This window comes from Nomascus leucogenys, chromosome 5 (assembly GCF_006542625.1).
Source record: "Nomascus leucogenys isolate Asia chromosome 5, Asia_NLE_v1, whole genome shotgun sequence".
Classification (NCBI taxonomy): domain Eukaryota; kingdom Metazoa; phylum Chordata; class Mammalia; order Primates; family Hylobatidae; genus Nomascus; species Nomascus leucogenys.
The window spans coordinates 114067345-114080749 of record NC_044385.1 but is presented as its reverse complement, the minus strand read 5'-3'; the positions used below and the strand labels follow the sequence as shown (position 1 = coordinate 114080749).

At 34.3% G+C, this 13405-nt stretch overlaps 1 long non-coding RNA gene across 1 annotated transcript; it reads right to left on the bottom strand.

Moving 5' to 3' along the window:
- Positions 1 to 979: 979 nt before the first annotated feature.
- Positions 980 to 4495, bottom strand: LOC105739825. Its single transcript, XR_001115807.2, has 2 exons — positions 3217 to 4495; positions 980 to 1283 (listed from the first exon to the last, which is right to left on the bottom strand). It is a non-coding gene; the product is annotated as an uncharacterized LOC105739825 (long non-coding RNA).
- Between the last annotated feature and the right edge of the window lie 8910 nt (positions 4496 to 13405).

The window sequence follows — 13405 nt, the reverse complement described above, 5'->3', positions numbered from 1 at the left end:
GAAATTTGTAGAGAGAGAAGTGAAAAATGGCAGATCTCCTTTTCATGGCAAATATATTTTAAAATAGATATGTTTTACTCTTAGAAAGCCACATATTTAAAAGTTGAGGATCTTAATATTTCCAGATATTTATGCCTGGAAACATTAAGGCACTGCAATGTGTTAGAACATAAGACACAGTGGCAGAACATGCAGGTCTTTACTGAAGGAGACCTTTGACATGATGTTAGTTTATTTGGAATCTATTCTTTCAGTAGTGTGAAATTATTTTCTAAGGCAACTAAGATCCCTGCCTCCAACACCATATATCTTGAACTAAGGTAACCTGTATTGTTAAATTGTCTGAGAGGATTGTAATGGTCAGAGGATAAGTTAATGCCCCACTCACCTTTAACTCACAGAGAACAATTTGCACAAGTAGCTTATGTGGTCAAATTTAGTTGAAATACTTTCCCAGTTTACTTACTCCCAACACTAACTAGTAATATTCATTACCACATGGCAAAGTTGTAGAATGGGGCTGGTGTAGAGGGTGATGTATAAAAATAAGCTAGAGGAGAAAGCTCCTAGCTGCAAATTTTATTTTTTTTCTGAAAGTTGTTTGTATTCTGTTTGGGATATTTGTCTCAACATTTGGTATTTTACATAGGTAATGAGAAAATTTCTTGTTACCCCATGTCAAACCTTAGAAGTCTAAATACTTACTGTCTAAATACCTAAAATCTAAATACATTCTTTAGAATCAAAATATATATTCTCCAATTTTCTGACCCATATGTAACCTGCTTAACCAGTGTCTAACGAAACTTCATATCCAGACATTACCAGAAGTCTTCAAATTCAGTTTTCTAGAAGACAAATAACATGGAAGTAAAAAATATGAATATGAATATCCGAATATTTAAACCACACAGCATAAAACGTCAGTCCTGTTCCCTTCCTCTTTTCTTTGTGTCTTCTCAAGGTCTTACTATCTCTCTCTGTTGGATCATATGTTTATTTTCTCTTTCCTGTGACACTTCTTAATATTCTCCATGTGAGATGAGAAATAAATTTCCTTCGACCTCAGATTTCTGATCTAGAGCCACACCTTTCTAGAAAACCCTTCTGTTTATATTGAAGTATGTTGAAATCTCTTCTATTTCAATGGTGTCTCCATTCCCTGGCTATACATTCTTTTTTCATCTACTGTTTACAAAAAGGGTATCCCTAATCTGCAAATTCAATCTTCACTTGTGTTCTTACTTCTTTAGCAGTATTCCCAGATATTGTGGCCACACTCCCTTAAAAAAAAAAAACTCATAGTTAGCTGATGTGTTTTCTTATTTATTGTTTTTCATTTGTTTGGTGGCAACATATTTGTTTTTGCTTTTTTTAATTGTTTATTTTCTTTTGCTGCCTTAATAATATAAGTCCATTGAAGTCAGAAACCTTTAAAAAATTCATGGATGCAGAGAAAGTACCAAATAAATATTGAATGAATAAGAAAAAGTTATTCTTTTGGAAACAGTTTTATTGAATATATGGAATCCAGAGATCTGCAGCCAATGCAACACCGCTAGCTTAATCAGTAAAGATAAGTTGATTTTAGTGATTGCTTCAAGAAAACAAATTCAGCTGTCTTCATGTTCTCAGTTATTAAGTACCTTACCGATTTTATTGATCTCTGGACTTATCATTATTATTCCCTCCTAGTTTATTTTACATTTATTTCTTTTTTTCTAGCTTTGTTCTGTTTTCAAAAGATGCACTTAAGGCTACACATTTCTCTTTATGCTCTGATATACCTACATCTATAATAATATCTCTCATGCATCATATTTTCATTATTATTTATTTCAAAATGTTTTGTATAGCTCTGTGTATTTCCTCTTAAAGACAGGTTATTTAGAAGTACATGGGTAATGTTCAAACATTGAGATTTTATAGTTGTCTTTAAAATAATTTATTTGCAGTTTAATTTATTACTAGTCAAATAACACATTAGAGGTTTTCATGATTTAGTTTTGAAAAAAAAAGTGCTTTATTTGTACATTTGGTATCACCTTTGCATAACCTCGAGTCAGCAGCTAAAAGTTTTTTTTTTTGTTACAATGCCTGCCTCTAACATCACCCTCTTACTGCCTCCAAATTGCTGCTTTTAATTTTCTGTGTGCTGGGAAATCAGATAAGCAAGCACTTTTTTAAATAGTGTCTAAAATAAGAGTTTGTGAGACCTGAGGGACTCTTCTATGAAGACAGTGCTTGGCTTTTGGCTCACAATCTATGTTACATTTATTTTTATTGAGGCCACTAAGAGACATGTGTTTGTTGATTTTCAGGCTCATGCCTCTGTGTGATCTGATTAGTTGAAGTTTATCAAATTTATAGTGAGTGCCCACTAAACAGCAGGGACTGGACCTGAGCTGGATTTACAATTGTGAATAAGGCAGTATTCACCCTCAAGTCTCTTTGAGTTCAGTAGGGGAGAAAGTCACTCACAGAAAATGTGCATATACCACAACAATTTCAATTAAGAAGACTCAAACAAAGATTATGAGAACACAGAACTAGGCACCTAACCCACACTGGTGGGTATGCATGCTTGGAGGGATGTTCAGAGAGGAGATAAGGAAAGGAATTAAGATACAAATAATTATTGAAATAAGTATTAAAGAATTAATAGATATTAGAAAGACAGAGAGTAAAAATAAAGCCGTTCCAAACAGAAGGAAAAATATCATCAAATGTACAGAGGAAAGCAAGCAAATAAAAAGCAGAATGTATGTGGGTTACAATATATTACAGTATTGTACAATATACAATACAGTAGGACAGTGTTGGTATGCAAAACGCATGTCAAGAGAGAAATAGTTGAAAAAAGTGATCATTGCTCTGCTTGAGTTTTCATCTGTGGCTAAAATGTTTGATATACACATAAAGAGGACAAGAGAACTACTGATAGATATGACTACATTATTTAAATCATTTTGTAAAAATTAAAACCAAATACATAGTTCTAAGCACTTTTGTTCACCAGTTTATTTATTACATCTCAACACCCTTGTGCTTTGCATGTGATATCTATTCACAATAAAAATTATTTATCTAAAATATTAGGAACATCAGATGATAATGAACTGTTATACGAACATATTTACATTCTCACGTTTGTATTTTTGTATTGGAGGAAAAGCAAACTAATCATCGATATATACAATCCTCAGTCTGTCTTACCTGAGCAAAAGCGTGATATGATTATTCCTTAAGAAATTTCGAGGCAGGTGAATCAGAATTAATTCATTTAACAAGTATTTGTGGAGTCCTTTCTATGTGTCTGGTGCTGTTCTGGACAGAGAGGATAAAACGGTGAATGGATACTGGCATATTTCTAACACTTAAAATCATAGGGTCTAGTGGAGGAGGCAGACATCCATCAAGTAATCACAAAAAATAAATGTTAACAACGTTACAAGTGTTATATGACACATACAGAGATGGTAACAAGAAGATTCTATTTAATCTGGGAGTATTGTCTCTCACAGGCTCTAAAGGAGGCAAAAAAGTTAACTGTGATCTAAATATTGAATCAAAATTAACTAGATAATGGGAGACAGAATAAAGGGATTAGAAAGGGTATTTCAATCAGCCTGGTCAATATATGCAATTCTCACTAGAATGAGAGTGCATAGGCTGTCTCTGGAACGAAATGAAGGCTGAAGAATGTGTTATGGGGAAAGGACGGAGAGGAAGTGTGGTGTGATGGCAAAGAGAAAGGACATGAGCAAGTCTGGGTAGAAACTCTAGGTGCCAGACCAAATAGAACTTTGTACTTAGTTCAAAAATTTTTTATCCAGAGTTTTTGTTTTGTTTACCTTCTAACATTTTTTTAAAATTTGAAATTAATTTCAAACTCCCAAAAAGCTGCACAAATAAAATAGTTCAAGGAAGAGCCTTATACACTTTACCAATTCACTTGTCATAACTTGCCCTGTTTGCTTTGTAATTTATTCATTCTCTCTCTCCCTTCCTCTTTCTCGCGTGTGTGTGTGTGTGTGTGTGTGTGTGTGTGTTCCGGAACCAGTATGAGTAGTCTGACTGTCCGTGTTTTAGCCCTGAATGTCCTGTGTCCCAGGAAACCTATCAGTCCAAGATAAAACATAACAGTTAGTCACTCTAAAAGTATCCAGCCTGTGATGGAATATTGCACTTAGCTATCATGTCTCTTATGATTTCTTTTAATGTGAAATTTCACACATTTTTAATTAAAGTTGTACATTTTTCGCAGGATATCAAATCTAGACATGCAGTTTGAACAGCTATGTATTAATGTTCATCCTTTTATATATTAGTATCTTATGGTCCAAACAAAGTGTTATCTGCAACACTTTAGAACAAAACAATAAATTGTGTAATAATGAGTCAAGAAAAGGAGACTTAAGTTGGATTCAGAGCTCTGATAGATGCATACAAAATTAAAATATAAAAAAGTCATTGTTTGTAAAGAGTTGTGTTAGATTAAATATTATAGTCAATACACACACTGTATAGTTATTATAAATTTAATCAATGCTAAAGGAATACTTTAAGAACCCCTCAAAAATTAATTATGAAGTTTCATCATTGACTAATTAAATATCTGTAGTTCTCTTATAATGCTATGTGTTTATCTTGTCCACATAATCAAATGTAATGATCAAACTCATTTTTTACCCTATACTAGATTCGTATTATTGCTGAAACACATTACCAAAAAACGGTTGCTTGAAACAACACAAACATATTATTTTACAGATCTGGAAGCCAGAAGTCCAAAATTAGTCTTGTGGGAATAAAATCAAAGTGTCCACAAGCTAGTCCCTTCTGAAAGCTCCAGGGAGAATCTGTTCCTGTCTTTGAACTACTCATAGCATCATCATTTTTTGTGTTCCTATCATTCCAATCTCTGCCATTGTCATCACATTACCTTCCTTCTAATCTCTGATACTTGTGTCCTTTTAAGGATCCCCATGATTACATTGGGCACATCCAGGTAATCCAACATGATCTCACAACTTAATATCTTCAACTTAATCAGTTATACAATGTCTTTTTGCAATGAAAGGAAACATATTCACAGGGTCTGGGGATTAGTACGTGGACATTTTTGGGGTGCCATTATTCAGTTTACCATAGCTCCCAAATTCTGTATTGAGTTCAGATCAGATATGTAGCTCCTAAACACACAAGTACCATAAAGGCTACTTGTCTGAAACTCAGCTCACTTGTGCCTACCAAGTCCTCCTTTATCTAATTTATGAATCTCCATTTGAACTTTCTTCGGTTTTTTTTTTTGAGACCGAGTCTCGCTCTTTCGCCCAGGCAGGACTGCAGTGGCACTATCTCGGCTCACTGCAAGCTCCGCCTCCCGGGTTCAGCTTTCCCAACTTAAATTTATCACATCCAGAGATATGTTAGTCATCTAAGGCACTCTTTCTTCCCTACTGCTCACACATATCCAGGGATTAAATCTCATCTGTCCTTCCTCCTTTGCATCTCTACTGCTGTAATCTCAGTTGAGGAAGTCACAAAGTGCACTGAGATGCTGACTGAGGTGTCATTCCTAAGAACAATGTCCATTCTTTAGAGTCTGGATACTTTCAGCTCATTTTTTTTTTGTAGCTCATTAAATTTCATCAATACTTAAGTACTTGCAATTTCCGCAATGTGTTTTCTTACTTTTTTTTTTTTTTACTGCTATGGAAACTAGAGTTCATCACATAGAAAGCTATGGCTATTTTGAATGACTTCATACATACGTATAGTCTTATATGCACACATTTTAAAAATAAATGTTCCTTCCATGCATAAAAATTACTGTATCACTTCAAATATGTTTTTGCCACAGACTGGTACAAGACTTCTTGATGGGGAGGGCAATCTGAACAGTCAGCTCAGCTTGCAATGCGCCCCTTTGGAGGCAGTTGTCTCTGCATCACTGTGACTCTTTTCCCCAAACTGTGTTTTATGGAACTCTGGGCCAAAGTATTAGAGCTTCTACAAAAACAGTAAGATGTCAGTGATTGAACAATTTTAGTAACAGAGTTAACGTACTAAACTAGGTTTCTTAATTGCAAGAATTTTCAGAGACTTCAGTATTTTAATAATATTGTGATTTATCACATAAGTATACATGTACTGTGTAGAATTATTCAAAGGCTTTTAAAACCAATTCTCCACTTATTTTCTCAGAAAATCAATCAGCTATTGAACAACTATTTTTCACAAAACACAACTCAAGCTACTGTTTTGCTTTACCCTCATACTAGTTTCTTGTGGCTGCTGTCACAACTATCACAAATTTTGTGGTTAAAATAACATAAACTTACTCTTTCACAGTTCTAGAGGCCAGATACCTGAGTATCACTTGGCTGAATCAAGGTGTTGTGAGGACTGTGCTGCTTCTGGAAGCTCTAAGAGAGAATCTACACCTTGCCTTTTTGAGCTGCTAGTGGCTGCCTTCATTCCTTGGCTTGCGGCCCCATCACTCCAACCTCTGTTTTCATATCACCCCTTTATCTGTGTGAGAAAAGTCTCCATCTGTGTCTTTATAAAGACACATATCATTGCATATGGATCCACTCTGCTAACCCAGATAATTCACCTATCTTAAAGGTGAATTATTTTTGGATATTAATAATCTTAAAATATTAGCTTAGTCATATCTGAAAATACACTTCTCTCCAAATAAAACCTTGCAGGTTGGGGTCAGCAGGTTATGCTCTATTTGCCCTCTCTTCAAAATTGTTAATTTTTTTTTTAGTTACCATACATGAAACACCTCCACTATACACAAATAGGATGCATAGTCATACACTGATTGACAGTGTAACATCAATAGGTCTGAACTCTGACTTAGGCAACCTGGGTGCTTAAACTGTGTGTACCCTACAATATTATTTAAACTATCCCTATATACCCAAGCTGCATAACTGCAATTCTTTTTTTGATAAAGTTTTTCTCTCTGTTGCCCAGGCTGGAGTACAGTAGCATGATCACAGCTCACTGCAACTTTGACTCCCTGGGCTGAAGCAATCCTCCCACCTCAGCCTCTTAAAGAGCTGGGATTATAGGCAGGAGGCCACACCCAGCCCATAACTGCAATATTGATGGGCTAGATTGAATTATTTAATTATCCTTTTTAAAAAAATTGAGTGCTATTTTTAATATAGCAGTGTAAACTATCCATTTGTGAGCACCTGTTAGAATATGAGCTCCACAAGGACAGAGAGCAGTATTTCTCTCACACTGGCATGTAGTAGACACTGAATAGGCATAAAATAAACACAAAAATTTTTGTGTCTCAACTTTTTTAAGAGAATGTAATAAAATGTAAATACTGTGTATGTTTATACAAAAAATAATTAAGTTTTACACTAACAACTGATTTCATGAGAGGCAAATTATCAAATAACCACTGATTATTTCCGTGGTTAAAAAGTTGCTTTTCTCTAAATTTAGTTACCTATAACTTGTTGATAAAAGTAGAAGTTGTAATATAGTTCATCCTCAAGTGAAGGTCAGTCAGTTAGAACTTGGCCATTCAATTATGTGGGGAGTAAAAAAAATGTATGCCAATAAAGCTACTGGTAAGACTTAGCAAAAGACGTAACTATCACTCCATTCATGAGAGCAGCATACAACATTTCTTCTGTATAAGATTTTCCACCCTCTATCCATCTTGCCATTTATTCTTCAGCTCTGTGATTTAGACAAAATGTTTGATATAACCAGGCAGAGCCTGAGGACATCAGAAGGCATGAAGGAAATATTGCTTATACCCAAGTAATCAGGAGTGCAATGGAAGTGAGGGTTGTTATTATAAAGGGTTTGGAAACCTCTTCGTGAAAAGATCAAAAATAAGCTGCCAGAAGAGGGTGTGACAGGGATATGGGCTATTCATTGTTAGTGGTCTTGGACTTTCCCTACTCCCTCCCTTCCTTCCTCTTGGGCAATTCAGTTTCCCCCAGCCTTGTTGTGGTGTGTTTGCATCCTCAGTCTTGTCTACAAGAACTCCTAGACTTGCCTTAGTCTCCAAGGTCTCTGTTTTCTGTTATTGTTTTCTTTTTCTACATAAAAAAAGGATTATGGCTCCTTTCCCTTGTACTTGTCCAGGTTCTGTGTAGCAAAAGACTGGGGGAAACTGGATTTACTATAAACAACTGGTAGCTTAAGAGATAACTTAAAAGAATTATTAATTTACCTAAAACAGAAATTGAGTGATTTAAGGTAAGTTGTTACAAAAATCAATTTTTTTTTTTTCTCAGTTATCTCCTAAGATAGCTCCCAAGGACCAGAACAATTACACTCATCATTATACACAAATGACTGAAGAATGGCTTGTGACTCATATAATACTGTTGCAGTCAGCTTAGCCCTTAGTTCAGCTAGGACCAAGTTCTTGTCCTGTGACTAAGAAGAATGAGGTACGTGGATACTGGAGAGTGAGTAGAGTAGGATTTATTAGCAAAAGGAAAGCTCTCAGCAAAGACAGAGGGCCTGACAGCAAGTTTCCAGAAATGGGGTGGAGTTCTGGGTCTTTTATGTGGCAGAAGCCAGGAAGCCTTCTGTGGGTTTTGCCCAAATGGGAGGAGTAAACTTTCCTCCTAGGGGTGTTGCATCTGCACATGCCTGGGCTTGGCCAGAGTGACTCCACCTTGGTTATTACCTATGAGTGCCTAAATGAAACCTATTAGTCGGAGGATAAAACCACAATGCTAATATCATGTTAATGACATTATAATGAGCTGGGTCAGGTTAAGGACATTTAGGTTGATTTACTAAGCCTGCACCTAAGTTGGGACAGTTCCTTCTGAGCAACATCCTGGCACAAGAAGTTCTTAACCACATTTCTTCCTATCAGCTGCAGAGGTGGTGTAGGTGCTGTCTTGTGGTTGTTCCTGTGAACACTGCCCTTCTCTGTCCTTCTCCCGAGGCCCTCTCTCTCTGTCTGCCTAACCAGCCCCTAACTGCATCCTTTCTCAATACTTTCTTCTTCATCCAGAATCTCTCCTCTTTTAAACAATCAACAAACAGAAAGAAGACTCAACTTGGCTGTGATATTCCACCGTAAGAATATCCAGGTCTAATCCATACACAATTAAATCCTTGCATTTACTTTTCCCAACAATATTTTGTTTTGGAATCATCTGTGAAATATTCTCCCTTGCCATAGAAGTCAATAAGACTCATTTTGCTTTATTCATAGATTTATTTACTTCAGATGGGAACTTTCTAATTTGATAATGATTAACCAATTATGGACTATGTTTCTATAACTAAGCAGATATTTTACATGTGAGAAAATTTTAGAATTTGCCTAAAGACATTTATAATAAGAGTTTCAAGAAAAGGTAAGGTTTCAGTTAAAAGTTTCTATAGTATGGATGAAATGTGATTAAGACAGTCTTAGTTGAGCCTGGCCCCTGACAAATGAGAAGATATGGGAAGTACATGTTAAGAAGAACCAGATACAATATTTTTAATAACACACATGGATCTACTTTTTTTTTTTCCAGAATATATCCTAAAACAAGAACTTCAAAAAACCCAGCTTGTGCTTTTGAAGACTAAGGTTCTGTAACTCAAGTTTCTAATCAATACTTTTAGATAGGCAGGAATAAAAAATTCTCTTAATGGGTACAATATTTGGTTCCAAGTTCCTCTAGAGAGGAATTTTACCCCATGTATATAAAACCTATGAAAGCAGAAGTATACCTTATAAACTCCTCTGATGTTTTATTATGAAGAATTTTGTGCTGACTCAACTAAGATCAGTAAATCAGTTACTTGATATTTCAGGATTATGAGTTTGTTTTTTTTTATGTGGGAAAATACTCAAGAAAATGATATATTTTATTATTTTGGGAGAAGAAAAGAGATATTAAGCAACTTGAAGTTAGCTTTCTGCTAAGGGTGAGCTAAAATCGCTATTAAATAAGTGCACATGAGACAAATGTTCCTTTAAAAAATCACATTGTGACATTCAAATTGATGTAAATATCTTCTTTTGAGAAATGTATATCAAATATGTCAGAGGAAATCAGTGAATTAACTAGTATTAATTGCATTTAACATTTTATTCTAAAAATACTATTTTACATAAGAAGTTATTTTTAAAGTGACTTTTATTTTACTCATTTTAGAATTTTTTAAGTAAGATAGTAAATTATGATGTATAGAAAATTCAGATTGATTTCTCTCTTTGAATTGTATACATTAAAGGAAACCTCTGTAATTGTCAGGATTTATTTACTACATGGAAGTAGATTTCCATCGGATTAACCTTTCATTTTAAGATATGCTGCTTAATTGGAGTTGCTATTTTTTTTAATTGTGAAGAGTAGATCTTATGACTAACTGGTTTTATGTAAACAATCCCTGCTTGTAAACAAAACAAAACTTTGTGCTTATATTGTAAAATGATGCACTCACACTACAGTTGAAAAGTGAAGAAATATTATAAGTGCTAAAAATTACTTGCATTTTGTAGCCTAGAAGGCAATATGCAATTTTCAGCTTATAATGTCACAGAATATTTATTAAAACTTATTCTATAAACTGATGAAATAAAATGATAAATATATAAAAGTATGAAATATTTTTCAGACATATTAGCAATGACTCAGGAAAACTTTTAAATTTATTTTTAAAATAGCTATGTTCATTTGTGTGAGAAAACTTTAAAAATCATATACTATTTCACTATCATATACTATTTCACAGGAGGTAATATTAATAAAAATTGTGGGTTTTAATTTATGCTAAGAAGTTAACCACTACATCAAAGTAGTACTTTAATTTTAAAATTCTAAGAAATAGTTAAAACATAGAAATTGTTAATATTACATGTATTCTTCCAATAATTTACAGATGTTCTAATACTATTTTCAAAAATATTAAGGGGTATGAGGACATTTTCTTTCTATAATGCTAAAAGAATGCATCATAAAACAAAACTATATATTGACTATGTTATAACTTGTGTGTGGGTAATTTTAAATAGAAATTTAAGCAAAACCTGGGAAACACGTGATCATAGTGTTTAATTTTTCGTAATGTTATTTGGAGTGACTTGTCTCCTTTTTTTCTATATATGTTCTGAATAAACCAATCATTTACATTTAATGTAAATGAATCACCTATTCAGTTAAAAATAAAGTGTGCTTTAGAATATAGGACTTTTTATTAAAAATAATTTCTATAGAATATTCCCTATAAATACTTTTATTATGTGTTTATTTTCTCCTGATAAACTATAGATCTTGAACTAAAAGATCTTAGTTAAAAGACAAAATAAGTGAAACTGTGAAATAAAAATGGTATTTAAAATGGAAATTGTACCTTTGCCTTCTAAAATTATTACATAATTCAAATTATTCATATCAAGAAGTCTGAATATTGCTCCCCTCCATATGTAAAACCTTGTTAGAGAAAGGAATGATAAAACCTAGTCACTGCCAGTGATTCTTTGTTGCAAAGAATGAGAGCCAAAGGGGAAAAAAAGGGCCCTTTCTTACACTGGTCTCCTTAGCAAGCAAATGCTTAAATTCATAAATGATGGGGAAATGAAGAATTGAAGAACTCTGAAGAGTCAAATGAAAGGAAAGCATATTGGAAAAGAAGGGAAAGAGATAGTGCTGTTGTACCAAATGAAGAGTTATGCAGACTTGGAATGCACTTGGGAGCCACCTACAACCACAGGAGAAACCTGCATTAGGATAAATTTTAAACTCTGATTGGCATTTCAGAAGATGGAAAGATTCTGGTTTATTTACAACACTGCTAATATGCTGGATGACTTTATCACTAGGTTTATTCTGATATAAGCTTATACATTTCCTATTTGTTTAAACTATAACCTTCATCAAAGGCATTCTAACTGATATATTGTCTTTAAGTAACCTCAGGTGGCAACCAGGGTTTCACAGGGATATAGCGATATCAAAATATGCTATTGCATCTCCAAGGAAACTAGAACAGAAAACAGAAAACTCACTAGGATAAAAATGCCACCATAGTTTCTCTATTTCTGTCTAAATCTTTGAGGTCATGACATTAAGCTTCAGTCTCTCATTTTATCTTCACCTAATCTCTGTGCAACTTCTGCATTTTTCCCCCTTTCTCTTCACTGTCTCTCCACTTTGCCACATATTTTCCAATATCACATTACCTCTGATATGCAACACACAAGAAAGTCAAGTAGACAACCTGGTTTTCAATTTCAAATTCCCAGGAGATAGATTACTGACATCTTCTGAATCATTGTTTGACTATTGCAAAGGAAAATTTTTCTTAATATTTCATGTGGCAGAAAGGAATTGACTATTGACTGTGTTAAAATCAGTTGCTCTATTCTATATTTCTAAGTAATAAATTCTCTTCAGCTTTTGACAGGAAAAAATCATACGCATCTATTGACAATTTCTATGTTACTTAGGTGCTTTTTTGTTGTTGATCATTCAACAGACATTTCTTTTTGAGTGAAAAATGACATATGTGTTTAAAGAACTTCCCTTGAATAAAGGTGGGCTGGATATCATGAAAACGCTTTTTAAAAAAATTTAGAAAACTTGATTAGGAATTCGCTGCCTGAAGAGACTTAGCTGGTACAAATAAGGGGACAAGTAGTTGGTGTCTGTTCTAGGTACTATTGTTGTATAATAATCCATACTAATTTTGAGGTATAAAAGAGTTGTTCTATTGGACTCAGAAATCCTGAGGCCTAGGATTTCAAGAATGAAACAATAATGGCTGGCTGTACTCATTCATGTCTTAGGCCTCAGCAGGAAGATATTAAGTGATACAGGACTTAACTTATATGAGCTGGAATCATCTGGAAACATCTTATTTCTTCTATCTGGCAATTGATGATGGCAGTCAGTGGAACCTCTACAGTCCATCAGCTGAAATGTGGCCTCTCCATGTGATTTCTTCACGTAGGTTAGTTAGGACTTCCTCACAAGATGGCTTCCGGTGGATTCTAAAAGCAAGTATCTGAAGAGAGTAAGAAAAGTATGTGCTATTTTGAACACCTAGCCTCAGAAGATACATAGTGATACTTCTAGCATACTCTTGTGTTTGAGGCAGTTATGATAGTTCATGTGGTTCAAGGGAGAGGACACTTGGAAGGAATGTCAAAATTAAATCCTTAGAAGAGCTTGTGAGGTGGGAGATATTGTAGCTAATCTTTAGAAAATACAATTGCCACAAGGCTTTTATTTGTTCTAACAATCTTTAAGGATCCATGTCTGTGCCAAAATCAAAAGGCTCTATCAGCATATGTGAGATGAGCACAGCAGCTTGCCCATCTAAAGTGTCGTCAATATGTAAATGTCGTAGACATAGAGCTCTGAATCAACAAAAGGGTAGTCTACGGTTACCAACA